The sequence below is a fragment of the Apodemus sylvaticus genome, chromosome 8 (assembly GCF_947179515.1).
Source record: "Apodemus sylvaticus chromosome 8, mApoSyl1.1, whole genome shotgun sequence".
NCBI lineage: Eukaryota > Metazoa > Chordata > Mammalia > Rodentia > Muridae > Apodemus > Apodemus sylvaticus.
The window spans coordinates 55,277,256-55,291,328 of NC_067479.1; positions in this window are offsets into that span (position 1 = coordinate 55,277,256).

Below are 14,073 nucleotides of genomic sequence, written 5' to 3' on the forward strand. Positions count from 1 at the left end.
AAATGGTGCTGGTTCAACTGGAGGTCAGCATGCAGAAGAATGCGAATTGATCCATCTTTATCGCCTTGTACTAAGCTCAAATCCAAATGGATCAAGGACCTCCACATAAAGCCAGACACTCTGAAGCTAATAGAAAAGAAACTGGGGAAGACCCTTGAGGACATTGGTACAGGGAGAAAATTTCTGAACAGAACACCAATAGTGCATGCTCTAAGATCAAGAATTGACAAATGGGACCTCATAAAATTACAAAGTTTCTGTACGGCAAAGGACACCATCAAAAGGACAAATCGGCAACCAACAAATTGGGAAAAGATCTTCATCAATCCTACATCAGATAGAGGGCTAATATCCAATATATATAAAGAACTTAAGAAGTTAGACTCCAGAAAACCGAACAACCCTATTAAAAAATGGGGTACAGAGTTAAACAAAGAATTCTCACCTGAAGAACTTCGGATGGCGGAGAAGCATCTTAAAAAATGCTCAACTTCATTAGTCATTAGGGAAATGCAAATCAAAACAACCCTGAGATTTCACCTTACACCAGTCAGAATGGCTAAGATTAAAAATTCAGGAGACAGCAGGTGTTGGAGAGGATGTGGAGAAAGAGGAACACTCCTCCATTTTGTCCTTTTGACAATGTCTTTTGCCTTACAGAAACTTTGTAGTTTTATGAAGTCTCATTTGTCAATTCTTGATATTAGTGCATAAGCTACTGGTGTTCTGTTGAGGAAATTTTCCCCTGTGCCCATGCCTCCAGGGCCTTCCCCAAATTCTTTTCTATTAGTTTTACTGTGGCTGACTTTATGTGGAGGTTCTCAATCCACTTGGACTTGAGCTTAGTCCAAGGAGATAAGAATGGATCCATTTGCATTCTTTTGCATGATGACCTCCAGTTGAACCAGCACCATTTGTTGAAAAGGCTATCTTTTTTCCACTGGATGGTTGTAGCTCCTTTATCAAAGATCAAGTGACCATAATTCTATGGGTTCATTTCCGGGTCTTCAATTCTATTCCATTGATCTACTTGCCTGTCATTGTACCAATACCATGCAGTTTTTAGCACAAAGCAACAACAATAGTAAGTTCCTTCCTAGGGCCTATGACCTCCTAAGCAAAGACTACAGAACCAGGTATAAATCAGACTACAGAACCAGGTATAAATCAGACTACAGAACCAGGTATAAATCAGACTAAAGAACCAGGTATAAATTTCCTCCTGTGATGTGGAAAGTCGTTGGTTACCTTTACAACAGTTATGCCACTATTGCTGTGGGGCCTGACAAGTCATTATTGTAGCTTGTAGTGTTCATAGCTGAATAACACTGTTGGTGGCCTTTCTCTCCAGCAGCCTGCATTCTCAAACCTCAAGTGGTAGCTCATACAGAGGAAGCTTCCACCTCAGTTCCAGTGTGATTTCCCTATGATCTGTGATTAAAGTGTGTAATACATTGAGCAATGTGGTCTTACCATTAATTTCTGATGTGAAACGAAGAGCAATGTCAATTACCTGGATTGTTTTGGGGTCTATAAAATCTCACTGCACACTAATTCATGCAGAAGTGTCTCATACCAACACTGTGAGTTTGGAACCAGCCTTGATGCTCATCAACTGATAATTAAAAAATGAAAATGTGGCAATACAAAATCTTTACATGTTCTTGCCTATTTAAATATCCAAGAAACATATTTTTTAGTAAGTGTGCTTAATATTGTGTGCTAATAAAATCCAGAGTGATACAATGGGGACATAAGGGGGATAGAGGGGGAATAATAGAATACATCAGTCATAAACCTGGAGAAGTATAATACTGAAGGTAGAAAGGTCTAAACAGGAAGGCAGGTGGGAGGATGGAGAAGAGGAAGGAGAAAGAAGGGGAAGAACCAAGGATATATGAAAACTTACCATTTCATAAGCTTTGAAAAAACACAATATATCCACAAGTATTTGAATGGAGATACCCTTCAAGGATGGATAATACTTATCCCAGAAGCCATGGACCATGAAAAGGTCTCTTTGAACTATATTACAAGAGGTAAGGTGAATTGACCATGCTTTTGGCAAGGCTGTAAATGCATAGTGCTACTTGTGATGTGGGGGCCATGCAATATTTTTGCTCCTCCAGAGACAAAGGTAAAGACAATATGCTTGCTGGAGTGCTCATGTGCATCATGTGCCAGAGCCTGTGTTATCTGTGCTAACAAAGGTACCACACCCAGCAGAGTGGGTTGTAGTGGGTGGTACTTCTCATGAAATTGGTAGTCATCCATTTCTCAGCCATGGTGATCTCTCTAGTTACCTTTCCTATAAGAGACAATGGCTTTGTAACCACACCCCTTGTTTCTGTTTCCAACTTAAAAAGACAGATACCCTGGGAACTTAATGATGCTCTCCTGCTCATCAGTGCATTACCCTTCGCTTCAGGAATTACAGCATTCCTTCCAGCCGAAGGGTAGATATTCTCCCTATATCCATTCCACTGTGCCCACTTCCTTTGCTCTCAGGGCTTTTCTTCCACTCTCTGCCAAGAAAGTTCTGGGGTATCCATTTAGTTTAAGCCATTGATTTTGCCACACATCCAAGACACAACCTGGCAGTTTATCAGTAATGTCTCCCAGGATCTTTGCCAAGGTTTTTGAAGATTTTAAACACGATATGTTGATATAATTTCCTTTACCCAACTTTATTTCACTCATGTGATTATTATCCTAAGCATCTAGTACAGTTTACACACTCTCAGTACTTTCTACCTTGTTCTGCTGTTCTATCAGCTCTTTCTCTTCCTTTGGTTGAACTTCATGGTGTGTCTACATTTTACGTCTTTAACTGCTCTGATTAACATAATAGGACAGTGGAATGGGACTCTTGACAAAAAACAAGCAAGCAAGCAAACAAACAAACAAAAAACAATAAGATCTCTTAAGGCACCTCACGTCCAGGTTACCTCTGCATGCGCCTTAGTTAGGATTTCTATTGCTATGAGGAGATACAATGGCCATAGCATGGGGCTGGCTTCCAGTTTCAGAGGTTTAATACATTATCAGCATGACAGAAAACATGGTGGCATACAAGCAGACATGGTGCTGGAGCAGGAGCTGAGAGTTCTACATCCAGATTATCAGACAGCAGGACAATGAACCACTAAATCTGGCTTGGATTTCTGAGACTTCAAAGCCTACCCCCAGTGACACACTTTCTCCAACAAGGCCATACTTACTTCAAGAAGGATGTATTTCCTAAAACCACCATTCCCTAAGAGCTTATGGTGGCCATTTATATTCAAACCACCACAGCATGACATTCCAGTGAAGAAGAAATGGAACATTGTTTTCTAAGAGAATAATCTACTCCTATGTAGAAGATTTTGGAAAAGGTATGAGTTTAAAATTCTGAATCACATCTCTTAACATGATAAGAAGCCTAACTTTCCTTCTTTAGAGTCTTTTATACCTTGGATTTGATCACTGTGCTCATGGCCCTACACTGCAAAAGCTTGACATTTTCTTTAAATATAAAAAGGGTATTCTCTGACTTTCCTTTTATTTTCTCATATAATTTCTCTATGATGAGTGAATCCACGTGCCCAGTCCCAACAACCAATTACATGGGTTTGCCCTTTATGTCTTTTCCCAGCCAGAGATGTTAACCCAGCTAGGAATCACAATGCCACAACAACCAGAGACTATTCACATTATACCTACTAATGGATTCCACTATGCTGGCCAGGGAGCAGCCTGCCTCGAAAATCCAAATTTCTCGAAAATCTATTTTCCAGAGTGGTGACAAATACTAATTGGAGTATCTTAGGTTTTCTAAAGTGAAAATTGTCATCAGATGTTTATTGGGTAGCGTTCTTGAGAAAAGCACAAGTACAAAAAGCAACAGAGACAGAATTAAGGAAGAGGAAGAAGAGGAGGAAGAAAAAAGAAAAAGAGGACACTAACTGAAGATGTGTTTTCTTCTAAAGGTCTAGCCAGTTCTAGGAAGGACATAGAGCTAGGATGGTGTTTTAGAGCTGTTTCCAATCGAGGACAACTTGAAGTTCTGTATCCCCATCAGCCCATCACTGCTTATAGGGGTTCTCTTAGAGTATGGATAATAGGTAACAGGGAAAAATCTTTGTGGTTTAAGTAAACATATCTGGATCATTTAAATTGTTAGCAGACAATACATGTATCAGCTGGGGCTGATCTCAAGGGATACCCAAATGTCTACCATTGGTGCCACTATAGGTACCCCAAGTTCATGGTTTTTACAAAGCCACAAGTGACGAACCATAGGACATTTTAAAGAGCAAGGGCAATGCATTTGGAGTGTCTTAGGGTTTTATTGCTGTGAGCAGACAGCATTACCAAGGCAAGTCTTATAAAAGACATTTAGTTGGTGCTGGCTTACAGGTTCACAGGTTCAGTTCATTAGCATCCAGGTGGCATGGTATAAGCAGAGCTGAGAACTCTACATTTTCATCTGAAGGCTGCTTGTAGAAAACTGACTTCCAGGCACCTAGTCGTAAAGCTCATGCCCACAATGACACACTTACTCCAACAAGGCCACACCTCCAAACAGTGCCACTTCCTGGGCCAAGCATATTCAAATCACGATATGGAGTAACAGCATCAATTTCACATATTCTGACTATTATTAAACATTATTTTGTTTGATATTACATAAGTTGTTCTTCCTTTTTATTCCTATATTTCTTTATCTACAGAATGAAGTTAGTAACTACTAATATCTTTAGAAAGGTGCCTAGCATATTGCAACTATTTCCAATGCTCTTGGTGTTGGTGTGCATGTTTCAATGCCTCAGATTGCCGGGCGGTGGTGGCACACGCCTGTAATCCCAGCACTCTGGGAGGCAGAGGCAGGTGGATCTCTGAGTTCGAGGCCAGCCTGGTCTACAGAGTGAGTTCCAGGACAGCCAGGGCTACACAGAGAAACCCTGTCTCGAAAAAACCAAATCCCAAAAAAAACAAAAAAAACCAAAAAAAAACCCCCCAAAAAAAACAACAAAAAAAAAACTTCAATGCCTCAGACTTACTTTCTGTTGACACATCCCTTCCCATCATGCTCTGTCCTAGCCCTTGAATAATTTTCTCTCAAAATGAAACTTCCTTTTTCATCTTGCTAATTTCCTAACTTGTTTTTCAAAAGTACCATGTACCTTGCATATGCCATTTTCTTCCTGAATCTGTCCTCATAAAGCCATCCACAATTGTGTCTTTTGAAGAAGTAAGAGAAGCATTCATTTGAATTCAAGAGGTTTATTAGCTGCCCCATCTATATAAACCTTGGGTAAGCAATTGAATGCACTGAGATCAGTTCTACCAATAGCTTCTAATTTACTATCTTGTCACAAGGGTTAACTGTGATGACTAGGAAAAAACCTCTGCACATGACACAAACTTTAGTTTGCTCAATAAACAGTAACTATTGGATTTTGGAATAGTTCTAATATGACCCAAACAGTCATATTATCCAAGGGCCAACAATGGAAAGATCCTGTGAGGAACAGGGAAATGAAGGAGTTAAATTCCTGCCCCCCTCCCCCACACCGTGGTAACCACTCTCCAATAATTTCCTCCAACAGATCCTCTATATACACTGTCTCCTCACCTCTTTCTCCTCACACGTCTTAGCACAGAGCTGTGTGCTATCAGGACACTAATCTTGGCATGGACACCATACCCTTCAGTGTAACTTTTGTGTTTCTCACAATGCATTATAAGGTACTTGAGAAGAGAAACTCTCAGATTTTACTTTCCCCTCACAGCAGATAGCTGTGAAAGCCACAGCACTGATTTTGGGAGATGTAACACAAAAGTGCATCTACTGTGCATGTGTATTGTTGACTGATAATCGGTTTCACTTTTAGTGTGAATATGTGTGTGTGTGTGTGTGCTTGTGTGTGCTTGTTCATGTGTGAGTATGGATAGATATGTGTCAAACTGTGTGAGAAGATCAAAAGACAACCGTGTCTGTAAGTCTTTGGCCTTCCATCTTGTTTGAGATAGGGTCTCTTCTACACTGTGAGGCAGGTTAGCCATCCAGTGAGTTTCTAGAGACTTTTGTCTCTGCTACCCACTTTTTATAAGGGTTTCAGGATTGCATGTGCTTGGCCTATAGTGTATGGCTTTTACAAGGACTGAAAATCTGAACTCAGATCCTCAGACTCATGGGTCAAGTCTGTTTAGCAGCTGAGACATCTTCCTAGCCTCGGGTTCCATTTGGAATGCATGATATGAATGGCAATATAGTTTTAAATTATATTTCTTAATGCATATTAATTATACAGCATACTGGGTTTCACAAGGACTTCTCCACTGAGCATCACAGGGAAAAAAAGAACAAAGAATAAAAGCAACAAAATGTGCATGGCAGAACTATTGTGGATGACTGGAAGCTTGAGAGGAGGCAACAGGCTTCAGCAAAGCTATCCTGAGTTCAGTAGGGATTAAAGCAGACAAGCAGGTAAGGGGAACCAGTCAGGATGCTGAGTACTGCTTATTATCTGGGCAATGAGTAAGCTCTGAAAGTGTATCTACAAACCCCAAGTGCCTGTCCTCTGGAGAGAGACAAAGAAGGTAATTCCTTTCAATTGCTTGAGACTTCTCTCCAAGAACCCTTGCTTTTCTCCAGAGCTTTAGATTGCAGCAGAAACACCATGTCCTTCTTCCTATGCCAGTTATTAACCTGGGAGTATAAACAGACTCTTCAACCTTTGGAGATTTGGTGATAATTCCCTAAATGCAAAATCTGCACACACAGCTTGACAATTACTGAGGGGACCACAGAACCAAAAAATCCTTATAACAGACATGAAACTTTGGGACCCGAACCTTCTTGGTCTATAGGATCTGGGAAGTTAGAGTCAAAGCATCTCAATGCCTTTCAGAGCAGAAAGCCTCTGCCTAGGGGAACTGTGTTTTGTGCCCAGCAGCTCCCCAGCTCACCTACAATGATACACCTTGCCTTCTGGGATATTCTGGACCACTTTCTATGCCATTCTTCCTGGATTCTCAGCCTCACGCCCCACTGGCTGCTATTTGTACTGTGATGGATACATACATTGGGAAGTTAAAATACAATATTAAATGCTCTTTTTGTGCTCTGTGAAAGGCCTCAAAGGCTTAGCTTCCCTCCAAGAGCTTAAATCAATAGCTCTAGCCCATTTTCTAATCACAGGGAATTTAATAATGATCAGGAAAGCAATTGTGAATGCGACCTGTGGGGCTGTTAGGACTTTAACTCTTGGAAAACAGCTTCCTGTCAAAGTCACACGCTGTTATCATAGTAAATGTCACTCAGAAAAGTATTAAAACCCTTCCTGAGGAGCGAGCATTGCAGGGGTTCTATCAGAATTACTATATATGCTGATGAGCTGGCACAGGGATAGCTGAGGAGATGGGAAGGAAGAGATTTCTTTCCATACTCTGATTCATTCAAGCCAGGAAGGGAGACTTTGGTGGCTGCGCCTTTGTTTCCAGAAGTCTGTGGAGAAACCTCTGGCCAGACAAGCTTGTTCTTGTTTTCAGCTCCTGAATCCTGGCAGCTCTAAGGGAGAAACTGTCTCTTTACTTGTCCAGAGCCAGCACCACACAGATCCTTCCTTGCAAAAGGAAGACTCCTTGAACCATTTTACATCACCACGGTATAACACAATGCATGTGTTTGGCATATCAGATCCCAGTATTGGAACCACTAACTTTCTCATAGATGAAATTCCTTGTTGTATCTTTTAGGTATTGTCCAAGTCAGCTTCTCCTGTAGATTTGACACAGCCCAGAATCATCTGAGGGAGTCTCAACTATGGAAATGCCCAGATCAGACTGTGCCTATGTTTGAGAGAAACTTTTGATTGATCTGGGAGGGTCCAGTCTATTGTGGGCAGCACAATCTCCAAGCAGGTAAGCCTTTATGTTTAAGAAAGCTAGTTGGGCATAAGACATTGAGAAAACCAGTAACCTGTGTTTCTCCAAGACTTCTGTTTGAGCTGTGGTTCTGGCTTGCCTGAGTGAAGGATTGCAACCTGGTAGTGCAAGCTGAAACAACTCTCTTTTCTCCCTCAAGTTGCTTTTGTCATAGTGTTCATCACAGAAACATAAAGAGAACTGGGTCAGGGACTGAACATTCAGAAATGGAATAATCATTGAACAAAAAAGTAACTGACCTTGAAGGAACCAATAGATGAAACAGGATCTTCTGGGTTTAGTTTGCTCAGGATAGCCATGTACGTGGCTCTTTGAGCAGACTGTGGAGAGGAGAAATGAGGAACTTTGGGCTCCCGTTCACTTCTGTCCGTGGGCTCATGTCAGATGGTCTTCTCTCAACTAAGTCCTAGGGTCAAGAGTCATTCTCAGACATGTCCATTATGCCATACAGTGTTACCCTAGTACAGCAAACTGCACAGCACTAACTCTGGGGTCATAGAGTCCACTCAACATGAAGTCTGAACTGAGTCTGAAGCTTTTTTCTTCTTTTTTCTTTCTTTTTTCTTTTTTTCTTTTTCCTTTCTTTCTTTCTTTCTTTCTTTCTTTCTTTCTTTCTTTCTTTCTTTCTTTCTTTCTTTCTTTCTTTCTTTCTTTCTTTCTTTCTTTCTTTTTGAGATAGATTCTCATGATTTAGTCCAGGCTTTCCTTGAGTTCACTATATAGCCATAGATGAATAGGAACCTCTCATCCTCTATGGATTACATAGGCTATAGCCTATCTCATGCATGAGATTTGTGTGGCCCTCAGAGTTTTATGTATGCTAAGTAATACTACTACTAGGCTATATTACCAACCTAGTCTAAAATATTTAAAGTTACAAGGCTGTAACAAACCTTGGTTTCTTTTACAAGTGAACCTCTCTGATAACCACACATGGAGAGGAGACGTCAGAACATTAACTGAACATATATAAAAATCTGGCTCGGTTGAAGTGGCAGCCATCATCTGTGATACTGATGTAAGACCTAATGTGTTGCTTCTGTGCCTTCTGTGTTCTGTCTATCCTGTTTTCTTGGGGTATACACTAAAGGCTCGAGCAATGGTCTGCATGCATGCTTTGTCGTTCACAAACTCCCATCCCTCTGGGTATTTGCTCTTTTGTGAAATGAGGGTAGTTACCATCTAATTTTAGGCTTAAATGTGTCTACTGTCTCTAACACATATGTACTGTCTCTAACATGTATGTACTGTCTAACGTGAGATCTGTAATATGCTTCTTGAAAGATAACAAGATAAAAGGATCACAGGGAAATTAGGCATGTTTCAGACCTGTGTGTCCCCACCCTATTCATATGCCAGAGTACTAATCTCTGATGTGATAACATGAAGAGATTGGATTCTTAAGGGTCATTAGGTAACGAGAAGGAAAGTCGTGATGGATCAGGAACTTTGTAAGAAGAGGCAAAATTCATTCATTCTTTCTTCCTCTTCCTTTTCCTCTCTCTCCATCTCTCCTTCCCCACTCCCCTGACATGAAATCATCAGTAGAAACTAAAGATTCTTATTCAATTTTGCCATCTCAATTATCCACATGAGTGAAAAGAATCAGAAATATTGATATCTTTACTTAAGCAACCTCATGACCACTCATATCCTCTACTAAATACACTTGACAAGTATTTTCTTTTTCCTGGATCCAGGGCCACTGAGTACCTATCTCATGATAATTACACACCAGAAAGTTTTAAATAGAGTGTTGAATGCCAATGTATAAAGTGGCAAAAACTATAATTTCAACAAGTTAAAGGCATGTGCCAGAATGATGAATGCTGAATTACATCATCTTTGGCTCCTCCAGCAACATCACCCAGCACCTGTATCAGTGCTCCTCCTCTTTGCCCACTTGGCATCTTTGCAAGTCATAGCCATGTTTGAACAGAATAAAGCATCATTTACAACCAGGCAAGGTTGGAAAAAGCTTTCATTCTAGAAAAATCCTTCTCTTCAGAATTAAGACAACCGGGTGAACAGGTTTTCTGCAATCTATGTACAGCCATTTCTCTGTCATTTCTGGTCTTCATAACCATGCAAAAAAATGGAAAAGTCAGAGGTAACCCCAACTTCCTCACAATCTTCCATGAATTGCAAGTACTAGCAATCTTTCCGGGGCCACTGTAATTGAAATTAATTGGATTTGGGAGATAATAACATTTATGCTAATATGTATATTGAGAGGAAACAATAGTGAGAGATAAGTACCTAGGAGAGGTGGGGCAGGAGGCTCTGCAGTCCTGGCAGAAGAGATTAGGAGTCCAGGGTGGAGATGGGGTGGGGGTGGGGTGAGGGAAGTAGAGCCTTCAAGAAACTGGAGGGGTTTTGACATGCAAGAAAGAAGAGTGAGAGCAGAAGGAAACTAGAAAGCTTATAAAGATCATAAGATCATTGGCTATGCCTTCATTGATGTCTTTTTACGCTCCAAGAACTGTGTATTTGTGATATCAGTTTGTCTTTCCAGGAAGCTTATGATTCTTAATCTGCTCTTACTTATTTTTATCTTGTGTGTAGGTGTGTATGTGTATATGCATGTGTGTTGTGCATATTTAAGGATTTAAGTGCCACATCCTGTATGTGGAGCTCAAAAGACATCCTAGTGTGTTGGTTCTCACCTTCAGCTTTGTTTGAGAGAAAGTCTCTTGCTCATCGCTGCATAAGCTAGGCTAGATGGCCCGTGTCCATCTGGAGATGCCCATGTCTCCACCTCTCCTCTCACTGTTAGGAAGCCAGGATTACAGATGCTATTGGAGCTGGCACGATGTACTCTCCAGAATCAGAATCTTCACCTCATACACTTCATTTCCACCCCAACTTAAGGCAACATTAAATTTCTGGGCCCTCAGATGGACATATCTTATTAATCCAGTTGGTCATTTGCCCCCTTTATTTAAATGTCTCTTTAATTCCTTGTGCCTAAAAAGGTCTAATGTGCCCCTTTAATCTTTCTCACAAACTTCCATTTACATCTTTTTTGATGATATATGGATGCTTTATTCAGTATAATTTTGTGCTATGGCAACATTAAATTTTTTTGTGTGTGCTCAGAGCTACTATTGAAGTCAAAACATGGGACTATTGCATATTTGAGAGAAATAACTAAATTGGAATGGTAATGAAGTTAACTACTATTATCTTGGCTTAATAGACCTAGTATCAAATTGAAAGATATTTAAACTGATTCCAAGGTCATAGCACGTGTGCATTTCATGCTGTCTTCTTGGCTTGCTTTTCAAATCATTAGGAAAATCACTCACCTTTAGACTAATTGGTCTCTGAAGCTCAGAAATCCCAGCACAGCTGCCTGCTCTCCCCTCTACCCCAGACCATAGTACTGGCTCACCGCACTATCCCCTCCCCACCCCAACTCCACTTGTTATTATTATTATTATTATTATTATTATTATTATTATTGGCTTATGGAAAGCCATACATGGCCCTTACACATTTCATCTGACCTTCCCAAGGCATAAACATAACACTATAACAACACTCAATTAAATAAAAAGGCTGTCTGTTCTGACATTGTACTGTACCTAAAGTACTGAAGACTGCCAGCCACTTACACATGTTGAAAAGCATCAAACTGAGTAGAAATTGCAGCTCTGCTCTTAAGTACAATTTTCCTCGTAGCTCAATTTCCCCTAGCTTCATGCTTTTCTAGGTAAATCACACTAATCAAGAGAAGGGGGACACGGGGTACTGGATGGTGGATAGCCAGCCCTCCCCAGTAAGAGTATCTCATCTTGAGCCATCAGGGAATAGCTAACAGGCAGGCTTGACAAGCATGCATTCACTAGTATGAGAAGTCAGTTAATGGGAGGCGGGAGCAGATCTTCTGCTGGTGGGGAGTCTCTTCCTTATTGTTGCCATGATGTCCCTTAACTATCCCTATCCATCATTCACCCCATACCTTGGTGAAATTAGCCACCTGCTTATTACAGCTGAGTTTCACTGTTCCAGCCTCCCCGGAAAGCATTAGGCTGTCTTTTGCTCTGTGTTGCCCACCACTCACCACCCTCTTTTTGCAACTCATTAATGATGTGTCATTCCCATCGGGGAACAGTGGAGTCCTTTAGCCAATAATATGAAATTACAGGTGCTTTGTAGGTGCCCTCTGTCACCCATTTTGCCTTCGTTATTGAAGCAGTAGGCTGGAGTTGATTTATATTTCAAACGTTACTTGACTTCTGCCCACTTCTAGATGGAAGCAGTGTAATGGCTTAATGAACTGGCTCGGTCCCAACCTTGATGAAACTATAAAGACAGTCTTGATGGATCGTTTAAAGAGTTCCTTTGAGCTCATAAACTAGGAGGGGATCAGGGCACTTTGGAGTGTAACAAACTTACCCTTTCTATCCCAGGAGACTGACAGCACACACCATCAGATTACTTTTGGCCTGCCTCTTCTAGGATGCTTCCTTACTATACAGCTATTATTCCCACTTCTTTGATTCAGGACACAAAGTTATCCTATTCTAGGAGCAAGTATATAAAAGGAGGGGAAAACCCAGGGAACAGCACGATTTCTCTCGCCAGGAACAGTGTTATGTAGGTTTATGTTAATTCCCAATCCAGCCCCGACTCCAAAATAGGGATCAAACTCAGCATCTTCGCAAATGTGAAAACTGATAGTTTAGGAAAGGGATTCAAGACTGACAGCCTCCCAAGACTATTTCTGTTTTGTTACACAAGAAGGCAGTGTTGAGCAGACCCAGGGAGATGCTCACAGGTGGGGAGCTCAGCCACGTGTTAGCTGTGCTACAAATGTGTCATCTGAATAATAAGAGAAATGCTGTTCAGCTCCAGGGTTGTTGTGAGATTAAATTAGACATCATAACTGCCCTGGGCATGGGGAAGGCTCTCAATGCAGTGACAACAGCGCTTTCCTTTCCACATGTACTACTCAGTGAGAAAGCTTAAAGGAGCCCCAAAGAGAGGACGAGATGTACTCATGTGAAAAAAAATGGAATCATCACAGCATGAAAATGTGAAGTGCCATTTATTGATATTATGTAAGTTTAAACAAGATGCTGTAGCACACAGTAGAAAAACTTGTTATTGAGGCAGCACAAGGACAGCACAAACTCTGAAAGCAAGAAGAATTAGCTGAAGGAGAGGCCAATGCCTAAATTATAAGGAATTGTCCTCCTTCGACTTAAAAATGTTTTAGTGGGCAATATATTCAAATGCCCCAAATATAAAAACTGTTATAAGTTTTCCCTGCATTTGAAGTCTAGTTCACCAGTTCCCCCTCCCAACCCCAGGAGTTCACCCATGTTATCTACATCTAATCTTTGTACAAATATATAGTCAGATACACATAAATAATTATCTCAACTCATATATATCCTTCTTATGCTACTATTTAGTTATTCATATCTACTTCATTTAAAATATATTTTTAGAAATTATCACATATCAGTACATAAAAATTCCTTTATCTTTATGCTAGTATAATGTTTTATAGCATACATCGATTTTTACTGTCTAATCTCTTCCCTCCAATGAAAATGTTACATTGAATAATCACAGACATATAAGTTTCACATGTGTGAAACTAGAGCAGGGTTTCTGGGTCAAAGATTTTGTGCATCTGTAAGGTCAATAAATTGCCCTCCATAGAACTTGTAACTTACCCGCCTCTAGTGTATCATGAGATATTTTTCCCTGAATTGAATTTATTCTAATGGTATATAGAGCTTCTAAATTTTTACCAATCTCATAAATAAAAATGACATGCCAGTATAATTTAAGCATATATTACTCCTGTTATGATGGGGACTCTCCTACTATCTGACTGGGAAATGAATCTGTGTACATTATCCTTTTTAAAAATTTATTTTTATTTGTTATGTGTATGATTGTGGCTTATGTGTGTCTTTGTTCAAGTGAGTGCAGGTACCTAAGAGGCCAGATGTGTCAAATGGTTATGAGCGACCTGACTTGGAGCTAGAAATTGAACTCCGGTTCTTCGGAAGAGTGGTATATGCTCTTAATTGTGAAGCCATCTCTTCAGCCTCAGACCTTATCCTTTTTGATAATATACCTTAAATATATTCTTGTGTACATGTAATTCAATTATAT